Source organism: Tachypleus tridentatus, chromosome 7, assembly GCF_004210375.1.
Source record: "Tachypleus tridentatus isolate NWPU-2018 chromosome 7, ASM421037v1, whole genome shotgun sequence".
NCBI classification, from domain to species: Eukaryota; Metazoa; Arthropoda; class Merostomata; order Xiphosura; family Limulidae; genus Tachypleus; species Tachypleus tridentatus.
Window position 1 is genome coordinate 45,268,141 of NC_134831.1, and position 19,068 is coordinate 45,287,208.

A 19,068-nucleotide genomic window follows, 5' to 3' on the forward strand; every position below is an offset into this window, starting at 1 on the left:
TACCGAAACATTTCAAGCAATATTATATAAAGTACGAAGAACATTAATTTCATTATGTAACGAATTAAATAACATCCTGATGCTTTCGACAGGTGGCCCCGTCTTCTTAAGAGAGTAGAGGAACTATAATTAAATAAATCAAGGGGGGAAAAGAAGGACCTATTATATTTACATACCCAAATACCTAGAGAAAGAGAGAGAGGACCTAATACTAAGAAAGGCAAAGGAATGTCTTGTTCAGGGAAACAAAGACCTATAACTTAGGATAACTAGTGTATCTTTTCTTTTTACTGGGGTTAAAAAACTTAGAAGGAAGGAAGAAAATATTCTGTTAAATATACAAGTGAAAATTCTCTAGTAGGATAACAACACTACTGGCCTGTCTTGACGATAGGGTGCGCTCAACTTATAACAATGGGGTGGCGCGGGATCAAACACGCTTTACTGAAAATACTCGTCATTCTACCGTGGAGGGCGTTATAACTTGACATTCATTTTTTTGTTTTTTCTGTACTTTAGATATATACATCTATTATGTCTTATTTACCGTCATTTAATAGTACTTATACGAACAGCCTTATTTTTTATACATCTTAATAATACCGCAGAAGGTGGCTGGTTATACAGAAAGATGTTATGAAGGTAACGAAATCCTATTCAATAGATGGCGCGGTCGTACCGTTAACTATCATATTTCTATCGACACATTTACAGTGTTTTCGTATATCAGAGCGCATAACAAAAGCACTTACAATAAAATTGTAACAATTCTCGATTTTTTTTCGCTAACACTTTACTATTAAGAAAATGTTTCTGTAGTGGCTTAAAGCACTCCTTTTGAAGTTAAATTATGTTCATCAATGTGTACGATATTTCTTGACGTGCCCCGTAACTAATATATTGAACTTATAATATTCACAGCGAACACAACAGGTAATCAACTCGTTTAGAGTTGATCGTTATTTCATAATTAATCGTGTCAGTTATGCAAACATGACAAACACGTGTTCGATTCAATCCTCCCAGCATAGAATCCTAAAGGCTTAGTTTTATAATTAAAGGTAATTAAATATAAGTTAAAACTATTTATGGACTAATACGACCAGTATTTAACATGTCAGTATTTAAAAAAAACAACAACAACAACATACGTCTTATAAAAGTATCGGAGAGTTTTACTTACGTTTTTTTAACAACCGTGCATTGAATAACTGGTGAGAATTACACTGTAGATGCACGTGCTTGTTTTGTGGTCCGTGCCAATATGCACGATCACTGGTGATACTTTCTTTGTAATCTTCTGTTCCTGTTTTGCTTCATGAAACGAGTTACGAAATAACTTTCCCAAGCACACACACATACACACTCGCAGTTAGAGATTCTCGAAGATTCTAGACCGCAGAGTGAGCGTTGCCGCTACAGGCAGGAACGGGAACTAACAGTGTAATATCGCAGGGCTTGTTATCCGAGTCTTCAGTAAGTACGCAACGCATTTCACACAAGCATAGAAAGGCTAGTGACGTCTCGCTAGACGGTTCACAACCGATACATTACTACACCAACTCGGAACTATCCACACTCTCCAGCTTCCTGTCGTAATATGTTTGGTAGGGAATTTTGTTAGTTCAATACTTTACCGCGAGGAGATAAAGCTAAAGACGTCACATGTGACGTCAATCGTTCGCAGTTCTTTCATTTTTCGCCAGATGTGAAAGTGAGTTATATTAACGTTTTACACCAAAAAATAAAACATTCAAAATAATTCAAAACAGACCCACAATTATCATTTATAAGTATCTGAGTGTAAATTTGGAAGCAGTATTCATCTAGCAATTTTGTAAATTTTGTTGCTGTTTTTCCTGTTGGGAGCTAAAACTCAAATGCAACATGTTAAAAAAACAGCAGTTTCTAAACGGAAGCAAGTTATTCAATATAGAAGTTTTTTTTGGTTTTTTTTTCCAATTTGGTATGGAAGATTTTACTGGAAACGTTTCTCTAGATACGTTTTGATTCGTGTAAACAAACGTGCAATATCTTCGTTCATACTTTAACAGTAAATTATAGATAATTAATAAACTGGAACGGAAGGCAACTAGTTATTTAGGTCTAGTCAGAAGCCATATTAAAGTCACAGAGAGAGTGCGGATACGCTAACAGAAACAATTCCTCTAATGCATTTTATTTTAAGTTTTAAAAACTATATGGAACAGTGCTTCCTATCCTAAGCATTTGTTTTGAATTTTAAATGTTACGTGGAACAATGTTTCTTAATTTAAGCACCTTGTATTGAATCTTAAAATCCACAAACATTTGTCCTGAGTTTTGAAAAAAACACGTGGAACGAAGTTTCTTTTCCATTAAAGTGTTTTGTTTGTTCACGTTCTTTCTTAGCTTTCTTATCTTGTATCTTTTCCACAAACAAAAAATTTGGTTTGGTTTGTTTTGAATTTCGCGCAAAGCTACACGAGGGCTATCTCCACTAGCCGTTCCTAACTTAGCAGTGTAAGTAAGACTAGGGAGAAGGCAGATAGTCATCACCACCCACCGCCAACTCTTGGACCACTCTTTTACCAACAAATAGTTGAATTGACCGCACATTGTTACGCCTTCACAACTGAAAGGGTGAGCATGTTTGAAATTCAAACTGACCAACGCATCATAATTATGATATTGTCTATTCACACACACACACACTTTATTATTTCATTTTTTCATGTTTTATATAAATATTCCATCAGTTCTTGCTCTTTTGTATGTAGTTTATTCTCTATGATTTTTCATCTTTCTTCAACATACACCTGTTTATGTAAAAATATAGCTCCATTCTTAATGGAGGGGTGGCCGGATAATTTTTTGTTATGGTCATAGGTAGATAACTTGTTCACTAAGCGCATCTAATTTCAGTTGAATAACTTTTTCTGCGTCGTTATTCGTTCACGTTTATTCACGCTGCAACAGATGTTAGTTATATTATAAACCGTTGTTTTACTCTGTTCATGCCTCATGACGGATGATCGGTAAGCAAGAGGGTGTATAACAATAACATTTGGGACTCAATCCCTGCAGTTAGCACAGATCATTGCGCTTCTTTGCACATAATAACAGTCCAACAACCCGCGTTAATTTATAAGAGAATAAAATCACAAAACATGTGATGTCTCCAATGCAGATGACCCACCGCTTATACAGCGGTATGTCTCCGGATTTACAACGCTAAAATCAGGGGTTCGATTCCCCTCGGTGGGTTGAGCAGATAACCTTTGTGGCTTTGCTAAAAGAAAAACAGACTTTTCACGGATTGCATATTACCAACCGTGTAGCTTTTCGCTAAAAAAACATCAATAACCATTTACCATTATAAATGTGCATTAATGACTAAAACATCAGGAAATGTTCTAAGGAAATATGCTTTAAAGGGCCCGGCATGGCCTAGCGCGTAAGGCGTGCGACTCGTAATCCGAGGGTCGCGGGCCCGCGTCGCGCTAAACATGCTCGCCCTCCCAGCCGTGGGGGTGTATAAGTGACGGTCAATCCCACTATTCGTTGGTAAAAGAGTAGCTCAAGAGTTGGCGGTGGGTGGTGATGACTAGCTGCCTTCCCTCTAGTCTTACACTGCTAAATTAGGGACGGCTAGCACAGATAGCCCTCGAGTAGCTTTGTGCGAAATTTCCAAACAAACAAACAAACAAACAAACCAATGCAGATACCTGGAACCCTTGTTTTACAAATTGTTCTTTCACATGTGTTTTTAACAGTATTTAAATCGTTTGTTTGTTTTTCAGCTAATTTTCAGTATTGTTCAATTTCAGCTCTAATTTCTAAATTTCCTGCCGACTATTTCAAACTTTGCTGTTGCGCCCCATTCCACCCTGTTAATTGTCGCATGTTCATGTCTCAACTCCGAAAACTTGGCAGTAAAAAGATAAATACTACTTAAATTCGGAACTTTCAAGTGAAACGAAAGAAGAATGTGTGATAATATGTCAGACGGACTATATATGCCATATCCAGTGCCGACGAGGCCTTTTGCCAAATACTAGGACTTATGAGACTGGTTACGATATGACAGACATAGTAGGGCTAAGCGCCATGAGCATAACACCCATCAATCCGTGAAAAGTTCCGGAAGAAGCAAAAAGTTCACTCTAAGAAATAAAAAACACACACAAATATAACTACCAATAATCTAAAGCAGAAAAACTTCAAGTGCGGAATCAACTCGTTCGTTTATTGACTGGTTTATTCTCGAATACAGAAGTGATCCGTTCGCTGGGTAACTTTTAGCTCACTGATATAGATGAGTCTAAGACAAAGAATTATTAAGAAAATTAGGTCCTAAACACCGAGTTCAAAGCTAGAAATTTAAATACGTATTATACGATTGAAGAATAAATGATACTTTTATTTCATAGGCATTGAAAGCGTATAACATATATGATAGTGGCTCAGGTATAAGCTTGTTACACTAAAATTATTGACTGGATCCATATGGTGGGTACAACACAGGCAGTCAGTCCATTGTGCATCTTCGTACTAAAAATAATAAAAATAAATAAATTAAGAAGTTTGTTTTTGAATTTCGCGCAAAGCTACACGAGAGCTATCTGCGCTATCCGTCCATAATTTTGCAGTGTAAGACTAGAGGAAAGGCAGCTAGTCATCACCACCCACCGCCAACTCTTGAGCTACTCTTTTACCAACGAATAGTGAGATTGACCATAAAATTATAACGCCCCCACGGCTAGAAGGGCGAGCATGTTTGATGCAACGAGGATTTGAACCCGCGACTCTCAGATTACGAGTCGAACGTTTTAACCCACCTGGCCATGCTGGGCCTTAAATTTTTAATAGAATTAGTTGATTGTAGTTAAGTACAAAGTTGCACAATGGGCTATCTGTGCTCTGCCTACTACGGGTATCTAAAACCGATTTCTAGCGTTTTAAGTAACCCAAACGTACCGCTGTGCCACTGCGGGGCTTTTAATAAAAAATGAGTGAGCAATTCATAGTTGATTCTTAGCCAGTTTTTTTCTCTTTCGCTCACATAAATCTCAGAAAAAAATCTCTAAATACTCAGCATATTAACTCACGTTCTGTCTTTTTTTTTATCGATGTTTCGAAGATATTTAGTTCGTAAGTTTCCAAATATCTGGTAACAAAGAAGTTGCGGTGAATACGAGTAGAATGAGGAGGTAAATAAACAGCTTAAATCTGATCTGAGAAAAATAGAATGTGGTTTACAACTTCTGATGAAACCCGTTTTAAGCAGTTGTTTAGCCCCAGCTCTGACTATTGAACCCAGGAAAAAGTCATATATTAAGTTGTCCAGAATTAAATGTCATTTCTAAACTGCGAAGTTTGGGAAAGTATAAACCATTGTAGTAAAACATGCTTTAATGAAAGTAAGCACCATTTGTTTCAATATACTTTTGCCAGCATGTAACGATGATGTTTATGAGTCTACTGTAGAAATTAGAGTTTCTACAATGAATGAACTCCCTGAAAGCTTCTTCTGCAGCTGCCTGGCTTTGAAAGCGTTTGTTGTTCAAAAAGTTGTTAAATGCTTGAAGAAATTAAAATATGTAGGGGAAAGGTGTGGGGAATAAGGTGGATGAGGCAGAACCTCGATTCTCAATTTGTTCAATTTTTGGAGTGTCATCCTTGACAGGTCTCATAACGCCGATTTTGTTGAGCTTCAGTCAGCTCATGCGGAACCCACTTATCCAACTATTTCTTCTTTCCTATCGCACCTCATGTGGTTCGCAATGCTTGATTTGTTTGTGCCTATCTTTTCTGCAAGCTCACATACTGTTGTGTGAGGGTCTGTCTCAACTGCTTCCATTAATGTGTTTTCATCTAAGGATGGCTTCCTTCCATGACCTTCATGGTCTGTAAGACTTTCATCACCATGTCAAAAATTTTGGAACCTACGCTGAACTGTACGTTCAGTAACAGATCTATGGTCGAATGCCTGTTTGATGTTACATGTAGTTTCGGTAGCTTTTCGTCCAAGTTTGAAGTCATAGAGGAAACTCAAACGAAAGTCCTTCTTATCCATGCTGCCTTAGGGTTTGCGAAACTAACTCTGAGTAGAGTTGAAACAGCAGACAATTAAGACACCTTCTAAGTTACAAATGTTGAATTAAAACAACCAATTGACGATAAGTTACTCAATATTTAGCTTCTAAATGTAATCGTGAAAATTCCGATATTTATTTCTGGACAATTTAATACAGCTTTAGTTGTATACCTCTATTTTAATACATTTGTTTCTTTGTTGAATTTTCTTGCAAAGCTGCACAAAGGCTATGTGCTCTAGTTGTCCCTAATTCCAAAATGATATGCTAATGGAAAGACAACGAGTGAACACCATTTACCGCCAACTTTTTGGGTACTTGTTTGACCTATTAAAAGTTGGTTTGGTAGGACATTGCAATGCCCCTTCCACGGCTGAAAGGACGAGCGTATTTGGTGAAAGGTTCCAATCCCGCGACCTGTAGACTGCGAGTCGAACACCCTGACCAAAAGGTCATGCCAGACCATTCCTTATTAAGTAACAGTTAAACTTTTCTTTTTGGTGTGTGTTTTTTCACGGCATTTTTGCCAATGTATTCTGCTTTGGTCATACAAAGCACAAAACGGTGAGAAAGTTTAGTGTGTGTCCTGTAAAGTGTGTGTCACGCAATCAAGATAAGATCCTGAAAAAAGTAAAACGTGTGTCTCAGCTTGTTCAATGTGCAAAGTGTAAAGTAAACAACATGGATTCCGACATTTTTGACAAATGTTGTCCCTTACACCTAGATGGTTGACACATTCGGGTCAGACAAGTTATATCACCTATTAAGCAAGCAGTGACACGAGATACAGCCCCGATAAAGTTTATAGGCTGTATAAAGGCTGTATGTGTGTGTGTGTTTTATTATAGCAAAGCCACATCGGGCTATCTGCTGAGCCCATCGAGAGGAATTGAACCCCTGATTTTAGCGTTGTAAATCCATAGAGTTACCGCTGTACTAGCGGGGGGCTAGAGGGCTGTGTCATTTTCTTTTCTCCACGTCCTAATGTATGGCCATACTGCTTTGGGTATAGAATTGTTGGGAAAATCTTGCAAAGCCACACAACGTTAGCTACTCTATTAATCTTCAAATTATAGAATAGAGGCGTTTGTTTGTTTTGAATTTCGCGCAAAGCTACACAAGAGCTATCTACGCTAGCCGTCTCTAATTTAGCAGTATAAGGTTAGAGGGAAGGCAGCTAGTCATCACCACCCACCACCATCTCTTAGACTAGTATTTTACTAACAGATAGTGAGATTGACCGTCACGTTATAACACACTACGACTGAAAGGGAAAGCATGTTTGTTGTGACGGGGATTCGAATCTGCGACTTTCAGATTAAGAGTCGAGTGCCTTAAACACATGGACATGCCGGGCGACTAGAGGTAAGGCAAGTAATCAACAGTGCCCACTGACAACTCGAATGGTGGAATTTGTTTATCACACATACAATGCACCCAAGAAACGTGATTTTGCAGCAACAGGTCGCGAACACGATCCTCGGCACACCAGACTCAATAGGAAACAGTGACAATCGTCTTACAATTGTTACTTTTCTAATTTTTATTTCACAACAATGCTGAAGACGAACATGTTACATCAGCAGGAGTATCCTCTTGAATAAAGAAAACTGGAACGTGGTTTCCAAGTGGTAAATTGATTCAACGATCTTACTCAGTACAAGAACTAACATAATGAATGCATTTTAAAATATTTACTTCTTTCATTTGAGTATGCACAACCAAACTAAGATTATTCTGCAAAAATAAATGTCAACTTCGTATGTATAATTATTAGTATTATTATAATTATTATATAATTAGTATATATAATTATTGAGAGAAGGAAAATTTGCTCTTCTAATACCTCGTTCTTTTCCGAAAATAATGGGTTATCGAAAATAATGGGTTATCTTACAATTGTTACTTTTCTAATTTTTATTTCACAACAATGCTGAAGACGAACATGTTACATCAGCAGGAGTATCCTCTTGAATAAAGAAAACTGGAACGTGGTTTCCAAGTGGTAAATTGATTCAACGATCTTACTCAGTACAAGAACTAACATAATGAATGCATTTTAAAATATTTACTTCTTTCATTTGAGTATGCACAACCAAACTAAGATTATTCTGCAAAAATAAATGTCAACTTCGTATGTATAATTATTAGTATTATTATAATTATTATATAATTAGTATATATAATTATTGAGAGAAGGAAAATTTGCTCTTCTAATACCTCGTTCTTTTCCGAAAATAATGGGTTATCGAATTTTGCGAGTCGACAACAAAGTTTACCTATTTGATATAGGACATGTAATAGGTTACCAAATTCTGCGAAACATCATCAAAGTTTACCTGTTTTAGACGTAACTGTTAAATGAGATTTTCAAATTCCACAATAAAGGTATGGCAAAATTTAACTACGCAGCCAAGAGAACCGAACTACAGAAAGATGGGAGTGTTCTTGGATAATGATTTACGTGTCCCATACTGCTCTATTTACGCCGTTGTGTCATCTAATATATATTTATAAACATTGTGCAGTTTTTGAGAGAGGCTAGGAGAGCACTCATATCTGGTTTTAATATTTTTGTTTCTCGATACCTCCCTTCTTTCTTCAACATATGAGACTTGCAAACATAGGCTAAATCCAATGGACGGTGTATTCCTACCACTGCGTGGCACTGCTCAGGTACATTTTTCATCTTCTCACATTGTAGTTTATGTTCTAATTTTACACCTTCTGACTCAAGAGTGTTAGTGGAATAAGTCCTACAATGCTATCTATCTTCTGACTCACAGCTTCAGTAGACTAATTCGTATAATGTTATATATCTTCCGATTTAACAGCTTCGGTGGTATGGTTCCCACAATGTTATATATTTTCTAACTCATCAGTTTCAGTGAAATAGTTCCTACAATGTTGTATATCGTCTGACAACAGCTTCAGTGGAATAGTTTCTACAACGTTATATACCTTGTGACTAAACAGTTTCAGAACAATAGTTTCTACAGTGTTATATGTTTTTCGACTAAACAGTTTCACTGTAATAATTCCTAGAATGTTATATATGTTTTCACTCAACAGTTTCACTGTAATAATTCCTAGGATGTTATATATCTTCTCACTCAACACTTTCACTGTAATAATTCCTAGAATGTTATATATCTTCTTCACTCAATAGTTTCACTGTAATAATTCCTAGGATGTTATATATCTTCTCACTCAACAGTTTCACTGTAATAATTCCTAGGATGTTATATATCTTCTCACTCAACAGTTTCACTGTAATAATTCCTAGGATGTTATATATCTTCTCACTCAACACTTTCACTGTAATAATTCCTAGAATGTTATATATCTTCTCACTCAACACTTTCACTGTAATAATTCCTAGAATGTTATATATCTTCTCACTCAACACTTTCACTGTAATAATTCCTAGGATGTTATATATCTTCTCACTCAACACTTTCACTGTAATAATTCCTAGGATGTTATATATCTTCTCACTCAACACTTTCACTGTAATAATTCACTTTCACTGTAATAATTCCTAAGATGTTATATATCTTCTCACTCAACACTTTCACTGTAATAATTCCTAGGATGTTATATATCTTCTCCCTCAACAGTTTCAGTGGAATTGTTTCTTTAGTGATTTTTATCTTCTGACTTAACAGCTTTAGTGGAATAGTTTCTACAACATTATATATATTTTCACTTCACAGTTACAGTGTAATAGTTCCTACAATGTTATGTATCCTCTGACTTAGTTTTAGTAGAAAGGTTCCTAATATGTTATCTCTATTTTGTCTCAATAGTTTCAGTGGAATAGTTCCTACAATGTTATGTCTTTCGAATTAACAGTTTCAGTGTAATAATTCCTAGAACGTTATATATCTTCTCACTCAACAATTTCAGTGAAATCTATTTTTATCTTCTGACTCAACAGTTTTAGTGGAATTCTTACTACAATATTATATGCCTTCTAACTTGACAGTTTATTGCAATAGTTTCTAAAATGCTGTATACCTTCTGACCCATCAGCTTTAGTCGGATAATTCCTACTATGTTTTCTATCTTCTGACTTAAAAGTTCAAATGGAATAGTTTCTATTACGTTATATACATTCTGACTCAACATCTTCAGTGGAATAGTTCCTAAAATGTTATCTATCTTTTGACTTCACAGTTTCAGTGGAATAGTTCCTACAATATTATATATTTTGTGAATTAACAGTTACAGTAGAATAAATCCTACAATGTTATCTATCTTGTGACAAAATAGCTTTATTAGAATACTTTCAATAGTGTTTTCTATTTTTTGACTTAACAGCTTCAGTGGAATATTTTCTACTGTGTTAGCTATCATCTCACTTAACAGCTTCAGTGGAATAGTTTTATTTGCAATTAACAATTACAATTAGAAACATTTCTCAATTAGAAATGTAATCGTTTCAACTCATTCGCTTCCGCTATCTCCATTTGAGAATCGATTTTAGTTTGTTCAGAGAAATCTCTCTGTTACCGACAGTAAAATAAGTAGAGAAAAGGAAGAAATGTCGATGTTTGGATCGTGCAACAAATTATACTAGAACACAGAGAGGAAATTATGTCGTTTTAAAGTAATTGAAAATGTAATACAGTCGCGAGAGTTATATTTTTACAGCTCAACGAGTTCAGATGCCAATGTGTATTAAAGTGATAATCGTTTGAAGTTTTATATTTCAGAAAAACTCGATTGTAAAACATTAAAGCAGAACTTCCTAAATTCAACTTTTTTTCACTACAAAAACAGAAACAATGTTTTACTTAATCATATCAACTGAATTTTTTTTAGTTTATTTATTGTGTTAATGATCAAGGAGTTAAATGTATATTTACGCATTAGCAGGTGCTTATGAAAGAAAACCTCTGATCTTTTAAACAAATGTTTAGTTTTGAATTCAGTGCAAAGCTACACGAGAAATATTTGAGCTAGCGTTTCTAATTTATCAGTGTAAGACCAAAGGGAAGGCAGCTAGTCATCACCACCCACCGCCAACTGTTAGGCTACTCTTTTAATAATAAATAGTGAATTTACTGCCACATTATAACGCCTCTTTGTTTGATAGGGCGAGCATATTTGGGAGATTTGAGCCCACGACCCTCAGACTGCCAGTGAAACGCTCTCCCCATCACCACTTGGCCATGACGGGTTCTATTGACAGGTCGGGCACGGTAACCACTTGAGGTATTTTCTATACAGTTTAAAACACAATAGAACATCCTGAACAGCAGCCATTAAAATATTAATATGTTTATATGAAAGTTTTCAATGCGAGTAAAATAGCCTCGGGACAATAATCTCTATTGTTTCTGCTGGTTATTAAAGCTCAAAATAAAGTATACATTTGAAATAAATATTGCTCTGTATCCTCTTTATATGAAAACAAATATTTGTCCCTCCATGGTACAGGTTAATAAATTTTGTTCGCGAAGATATAAATATGATGAAGAGTGATGACAACATGGTGAACTCGTGAGTTCATGGTTTGCGTATCGTTGCTGGTAAATCACTTTCCGTACTTTGGAGAGTTGTAAGAGCAACCGCAAAGTCCTGTTAATCTATCATATTTGCCCTTCGTTGACGGTGGATGTTGTTGATCTGCTGCTTTTCCTCTCGTCTATCAGTTCAAAATTAAGAGCGACTAGGACAGATGGTCCTCGCACAAATTTCTGAAATAAGCAAAGTATATGAATGTGTGGAAGTAATATAATATGTTCCATTTTCAGATTCCATCAGAGAAAATACGAGCAACATGAAGAAAAGATCGACAAACTAATTCTCTATGAATGCTAGTTCAAAAACGCATTTGATGGTTTAATAATTTCGTGCTTTTAAGATAATTACAATAAAAACGAAGAAGCTTAGCACGCCTGAGAAATAAGTTTTCGTATCATAACGCTAGGTTTTCGACATTTTAGAATCATAAACAAAGATTAATGTTTTGACGGTCATTATTATAATGTTAAGACTACTGTGTAAGAAAACGGAGGCCTTAGGTTAGATAGTTATTCAAGAAAATGTCTCGTTAGAACATCAAATTTTAATATCTATTAAATAAAGAACATGGCTAGTTTTTAAAACATACGCTACAAAATGTCAAAGGCACCAGATATCCTGTTAAAGATGTTAGCATTAAAGACCTGGAAGTTTTAGGCAAGGGAGAGAGAGAAAGGGATAATATTAGAAAAGGGCACCTTACCTCTCTAACTGTACAATATTGTCTTTTGTGGGCGTCTGACCCTTAAACCAGGTAGCTCGTTTCTGATCAAAATTCACTGATGCTTACATAAAAGTTTATATATAAGAGTTGTTTGGCGCTCCTGTTTATCCATGTACTAGTGAGGCAGATGGTCTGCGCCATTTTTTTTTATTCTTTTATACAGCTTATGTGAGAGTTTAAAATATCAAAGCTAAATAATCTAAATTTATTTTTGGTGCAGATGATGCATGCGCAGTGAAAACAATCTTTCGACTGAAAAGCGGTTTTGTCGTCACGAGTTTTTTGCTCTCGTTTTTTATGGTGAAATGAAATGAAGGATTGCGAGTTTAGTTTCTTGTTTTTTCAGGGATGGAAGGTCTAAAAGTTGGAAATAAGACGTGTTTTATAAGTACAATGTTTAAATACAGGATAATAGGAATATAATTAGCGCCCCCCCTCAATGGCACAACGGCATGTCTGCGGACTTACAACGCTAGAAACCGCGTTTCAATACACGTGTTGGATAGAGCACAGATAGCCCATTGTGCAGCTCTGTGCTAGATTTCAAACAAACTAACTGATTAGCAGGCTGTCTAAAAGTTATCATGATAAATTATGACCATGGGACATAATTATAAGAAAAAAACAATTCAACTTATTTCAAACTCACAAAATTCTGTGTTAAATAATAATTAATGTCCATACGACGTATCTTGTAATCAGCATTCAGATAATACAAAAGTAAAAGATACAGTTATCGAAGCCAGGTTTCTAGCGTTGTAAGTCCGCAGACAAACCGCTGTACTAATGTTTGTTTGTTTGTTTTTGAATTTCTCGCAAAGCTACTCGAGGGCTATCTGCGCTAGCCGTCCCTGATTTAACAGTGTAAGACTAGAGGAATGGCAGAGTAATGGTTTAAGTCCTGTATTTAAACATGAGTGAATAATCATGTGTTTTTGAGTGTATTTAGCCCCATTCACATTTTCCTCAGCATACATACAGGGATGTAAATAACATCTCTGCTTTGACAAATGTTCATCTTACCCCTGCAGGCTTTGTTGTTGTTTTTAACGTCCTCAGTTGATTAGCGTTATGGAACAGCCTAAATCTTGATGTAGTAAAGTCTGAAAATGGCTTCTAGCGTCAGTCATCTGGGTTAAGCACTTAAAGATCAAATATCAGTGAGTGCTCTCAGCAACTTTCAGCTCTCGTGGTGTATTGAAAAAATGATTCAGTTGAAAAAATGAGATCGAACGATTTGCCCAAGCATGTGGAAAGCATCTTTGTGAACCTCATCAACTTCAATACACACGCCTACTAGGTTACACGAAATGACAATAAAAGGTTCCAACTGTAGATCAGGTTTGCTAAGTTTCTGGTGCTGGAACATTATTCAAAGTTTGAAAGGCTGATGTTAACCCATCAAACACTTTTGGTGGCTGACAACAGAAGGTTCCAACTGTGGCATTAAGTTTGGTAGAATCTCTGGTGCTGGGACATTGCTCAAGAGTGTCATGTTTCCTCATAAGTAGTTCCATATAATTTAGAAGTAATGGATTACGATATGATGTAAGGAAATTCTCTGTAGATCCGTTGCTGTGACGCATTTTACAACTGTGCTGCAGCAACTGTGATAAACTAAATGTAGTTTAAGCTTCATAAAATATTTTAGACTGAGTTTGGAAGTTTAGAATACCAACTATTATCCTCCCTAATATCACGAAAGTCTTGGAAAAAGATATCTGTTAGCAATCCTTTACAAATGTTCCATTGAACAAATCTCCACGAACATTCTTTGATACTTGCAAACAAATCTTATGTTCAGTCCTTGTTCAATGTGTTCATTGACAACTAACCAGACACCTTGACCCTAATTTTGATCTTACATATTAAGTTAGTCACTGGAAGTCGACACTCGTTAATTTGCTGCAGCCAAGTCAGCCAACTTAAACACTGGCATAAAATGAGTGCCTACGTAGATGTGCATCATCATTGCGTGCTACTTATTCAACGAGTGTGATTTATTAAAGCCTCCTGTACGTGTACAGTACCACAGAAGTTTAGAAAATAAGTTTAATATTTTATAAAATAAGCGATGCATAAGAGTACCACGACAAAAGCTCAGGAAGTGAGTTTAGTATTTTATAGAAAGTAAGCGATGCATGAGTGTACAACGACAGAAGGTTAGCAAATGAGTTTAGTATTTTATGCAGTAAGCGATACATGAGTATAGTATAACAGAAGCTTAATAAGTGAGAGCATTACATAATTTAAGCGAGTTATGATAGTGTTAATAAAAACTAAAGCATGTAGAGAGCATGTGGTTATTGGAATTTGTTTTTCTGATAACTTTTGACTTAGAAAGGTTAACTGTTTAATGATGGACATACGGGTTCACAAGAGCAACGAATACGTTTAATGTAGGCCTACATAAAACCCTGTAGAAGTAACAGTTGACGAGGGCAATGTTGAGTAACTTTGAGCGGGTTGTTATAAAATTCACAACTACACGTGTTGCTGAAGCTCTAACCAATCAAAATCCACATTTCACTCCTGACTTGCTAATTAATTTCTTGAGTCTTTTGGCAATCTTTATCGCAGGAACTGTTCCAAAAGTTTTGCACATATTAATTCTGCTTGCTCGGAAATCCATATTTATTCATGGAAGACTAGATGCCGTTCAATGACATTTAGGAGTGTCCCAAAGTTTCCTTATGACTTGAATGCAGCCTGTTTGTTTGGTGAGAATGTTCATTCCATCTGATAGACTTATACTTGGGACAATACTGGGAAATATCATCTGTCCCTGCTGTCCCACGGGAGCCGAACCCCTTTGTGGTACCGCAGTTTAGACTGCAGGGAAATAACAGACTCTGCTATATTGTGTATGCGTGTGTTTCTCTGTTGTTGTTTTTTTTTAATTTAAATAATAAATAGTTTATTTCTAACAAGTATAACGATATTGATGTTAAAAGGGTATTTGTTTTATATGTTCTTGTCTTGTCGTAGTTCTCTGTGGTGGTTTTTATAACATAGGAAATTTCGCTGTTGTTTTTGGATTAATGTTTATGTCCTCATTTTTTATACATTGTTTAAGGGATGATTGTACACAGAAAACTGTAGAAGTGAAATATCTAGCACAATAGCTCGTTTCTACTTCTAAAGAAAGTCTGATACAGTATGAATTATGTACAGACTATCCCTCTCAGTGTACAGGCGCTATTCGAGGTACTGATGGTTAATTTTAAAGAGCATATTGTTTATATAAATTTGTATGTTTTTACATCTAGACAAAAGGACTTAAAGATTCTTTACCATTTACGCAATTAGACTTATTAGAAGTTAATATTGACTGAAGGGAATTTTCCTTATGATATATATTTTCAATTTTGATCACATAATTTCATTCTATGGGAAAGTATTTATGATTGTATTGTAGTTTAGAGATTTGTGATGGACTATTGAAAAATTTAGTATGTGTATACACTTAATTATTGTTATTGTTTCCTTACGCCTAAGGCGGCATAATAGGCTATCTGTCTAGTGCCAGTACTAGTATCGAAACCCAGTTTTTAGCCGTCTGATCCCTCGAACTTAAATATTGAGCCACTAAGAAGGCCACTTGATTATAAATTTTTTTTCTGTGTGTTATATATATATCATCAGTGTTAAGGAACTACTGATTTCACCTATATTATACACGAGCTGTATGTAGTACCCACCATTTGTGTCAAAGGACACGGAATTGTGCTTCTATTTGTTGTCTTAACATAATAAAAAAGGCAAGAAGTACAGCGCTTACAAGAAAATGGTTAATGATCTTTGGTTTTGGTCTTTTTTAATATATATTTCATTTGATTTAAAATGTAAAGTTAGGGACGATCGAAGGCAGTGTCATTTCAAGGAGTAGTAGAGTATGGTTATTTAGCTGTTTTATATATTTACGTTCTCTCTTAGCATAGAAAGATAAAATGTTAATGACATTTTTAAATACTGTCAGAAACACGCGTTTTTAAAACGCTTTAAATCTTTAACTTACAAGAAATCTGCAAGTTGCAGAAGTGACTTCATTATATGTATGCAAGTTAACCACGGCAAATACGTGCTTCTTACTCAAATATTTTTTAGCTTTCTTAAAGGAAAATGTAGTTGAAAACCTAGTTTTGATGTTGTACCAACTGTCTCTGTCAATATCGTAACGTTTACGTTTACAAATACCTAGAGGTTGCGTCCTCTTTGCTTTCACAGAGGGCAAACAGTGACGTAGGTAGTGTATTTAATTGAATGAAACAACGTATTGATTTTGTGTATGTAGTATTACATTGTAACAGTCTAGAACAGACTATCTTCACAAGATAATTCTCGATTTTCTTTCTCTCAGCAAGAAGCAATGTCCATCGCCAACTAAACATTTTGCTCTGACTAATTTTCATTTGATAAAAATTGTTGTTTAGTCTGTAAAACATATCCTGATGTTCCTCCCGTTATTACTGTTACTATTCGTAGCTATAAAATAATCAGTGCATTTGAGAATATCATAAGAGGCTAGGAAGTCGATGAATCGCAAAACTTTTCTGAGAATCTGAGAAATGTCGACAGAGAATTATATTTCTGGAGAAAGTAAACAAAACTAAGTGTTTGTTTCTTTTGGAATTTCGCACAAAGCTACTCGAGGGCTATCTGTGCTAGCCGTCCCTAATTTAGCAGTGTAAGACTAGAGGGAAGGCAGCTAGTCATCACCACCCACCGCCAACTCTTGGGCTACTCTTTTACCAACGAATAGTGGGATTGACTGTAACATTATACGCCCCCACGGCTGGGAGGGCGAGCATGTTTAGCGCGACGCAGGCGCAAACCCGCGACCCTCGGATTACGAGTCGCACGCCTTACGCGTTTGGCCATGCCAGGCCTAAAACTAAGTGTAGTATTAAACCACTAGAGATACGAGTGTACTGTTACATAAACAAAGAGTTTTTGTACTAATACAGAAACTAAGAATAGTATTATATTAACTAATAAAGAGATGATTGTATTAACACGGAAGAGAAAAACAGATGCAGGCTGTATTTTAAATAAACAGATAAAAGTACGGAGCTTAGCTAAAAATAAGCGCTTTAACACAGAAGTTAAGAGATAGGTAACTTCAATAGCACCAACATTAAGAGAAAAATCATTATACTAACATTAAAACTATGATATAGATCAATATATTAACACTGAAACTGAGAAACAGATCAGTATATTAACACTGAAACTGTGAAACACATCAGTATATTAACACTAAAACCCAGGAGAGGCATATATTGTAATTTAAGAGTTAACGACTTATATAAGTCGTTAGTTTCATAAGTATGTTATAATACATAATGAATGGCACACGTAGTAAGAGGGAGATATTTGTAGGAACAAAGAAGGAGAAGAGTTTATTATAACAGATTCACATCTTTTAAGAAAACTTTCAGTTAGAAAATAATAAATATCGATCGATTATCTCTTGGGTTACTACATGTGCTTTACCGCATCTAAGTTCATCGAATGAACGGCTTCTTAAATATATACGTGTCGTAGTTATGAAATGACCTAGAATTTTCATCACGTTCTACTTGTATGCTATACTTTCACATATGAATTATTCATTTATAACACTATATTTAAACACTGCGAGACAAGCGCAGATTCACTGGTTAGTGTGCCGGAATGTGGATCTGAGGTTCGTACCTCGTTAATTAAAAAACAAAAAATCGAGTTTTGTACTTTGGGGGTGCAGGTGCATTATACGAATGAAGGGAAAACCCAACCGTTCAATTACATTAGCTCAATGGTTTGGAGTGGGTGGTTTTGACTAGCTTGTTACCACACCTCTAGTCTATCACATCAAAAGTAGGGACTATTAATGCAGATAACTTTCGAGTTGGCCTGGCATGGCCAAGCACGTTAAGGCGTGCGACTCGTAATCTGAGGGTCGCGGGTTTGCATCCCCGTCGCGCCAAACATGCTCGCCCATTTAGCCGTGGTGGCGTTATAATGTGACAGTCAATCCTACTATTCGTTGGTAAAAGAGTAGCCCAAAAGTCGGCGGTGGGTGGTGATGACTAGCTGCCTTCCCTCTAGTCTTACACTGCTAAATTAGGGACGGCTAGCACAGATAGCCCTCGAGTAGCTTTGTGCAAAATTCCAAAACAAACAAACAAACAAACTTTCGAGTCGCTTTGCGCGAACCTCAGACGTTGCATGAATATATCTTCTTTATGAATACGTTTCCCCTAAAATCACGGGCTAAATATAGTTGAGCCTAGTTTTTAAAATAAAATAACACACTTGAGCCAGCTAAGCCTAATTTTGAAAATGTAGGTCATAGTCTCTCTGAATTATTGTTTTCTTACATCACTACCTTAAAAAGCAGATATTTATTCTCTGTTCCTGATTAACCTTCAAATTACCCACTTAATTTTACATCGTTCACTATCGGTGTGGTTCAAATATTGCATCCTATTGAGTAATTTTATGTTTTTTCTTGTTTCAGTACAAAGACTCTATGAAACATAGAATAAAATGACTGACTAATTTTCTATGTAAGATACACAGGAAGTTACAGCTGTAGCTGGTGGGATTATTTCTAACACTTTTGATAATTTTTCCTGACATTTCTGTTTGTCAATTTAGCGTTACAAGGGCTCTCAAGTCGCAAAAAATCCAGAATTTTTTTTTGTAAAATTAAAAATAAAGTGCTTGAGAAACAGTCCATTGTTGTTGTTG

General features: G+C 35.8%; 1 protein-coding gene and 1 long non-coding RNA gene across 2 annotated transcripts in view; both read right to left on the reverse strand.

Annotated features, from left to right (window-relative positions):
• Positions 1 to 1,606, reverse strand: part of LOC143255572 (uncharacterized) — a 40,269-nt gene extending 38,663 nt beyond the window's left edge. The window contains exon 1 of the mRNA XM_076511435.1: positions 1,184 to 1,606. The gene's annotated coding sequence lies outside the window, so the exon portion shown is untranslated. The remainder of the gene's footprint in view (positions 1 to 1,183) is intronic.
• Positions 1,607 to 10,542: 8,936 nt separating this feature from the next.
• LOC143257985 (uncharacterized) overlaps positions 10,543 to 19,068 on the reverse strand; it is an 88,788-nt gene continuing 80,262 nt past the window's right edge. Inside the window, exon 3 of the long non-coding RNA XR_013032070.1 lies at positions 10,543 to 11,782. This is a non-coding gene — a long non-coding RNA (uncharacterized LOC143257985). The remainder of the gene's footprint in view (positions 11,783 to 19,068) is intronic.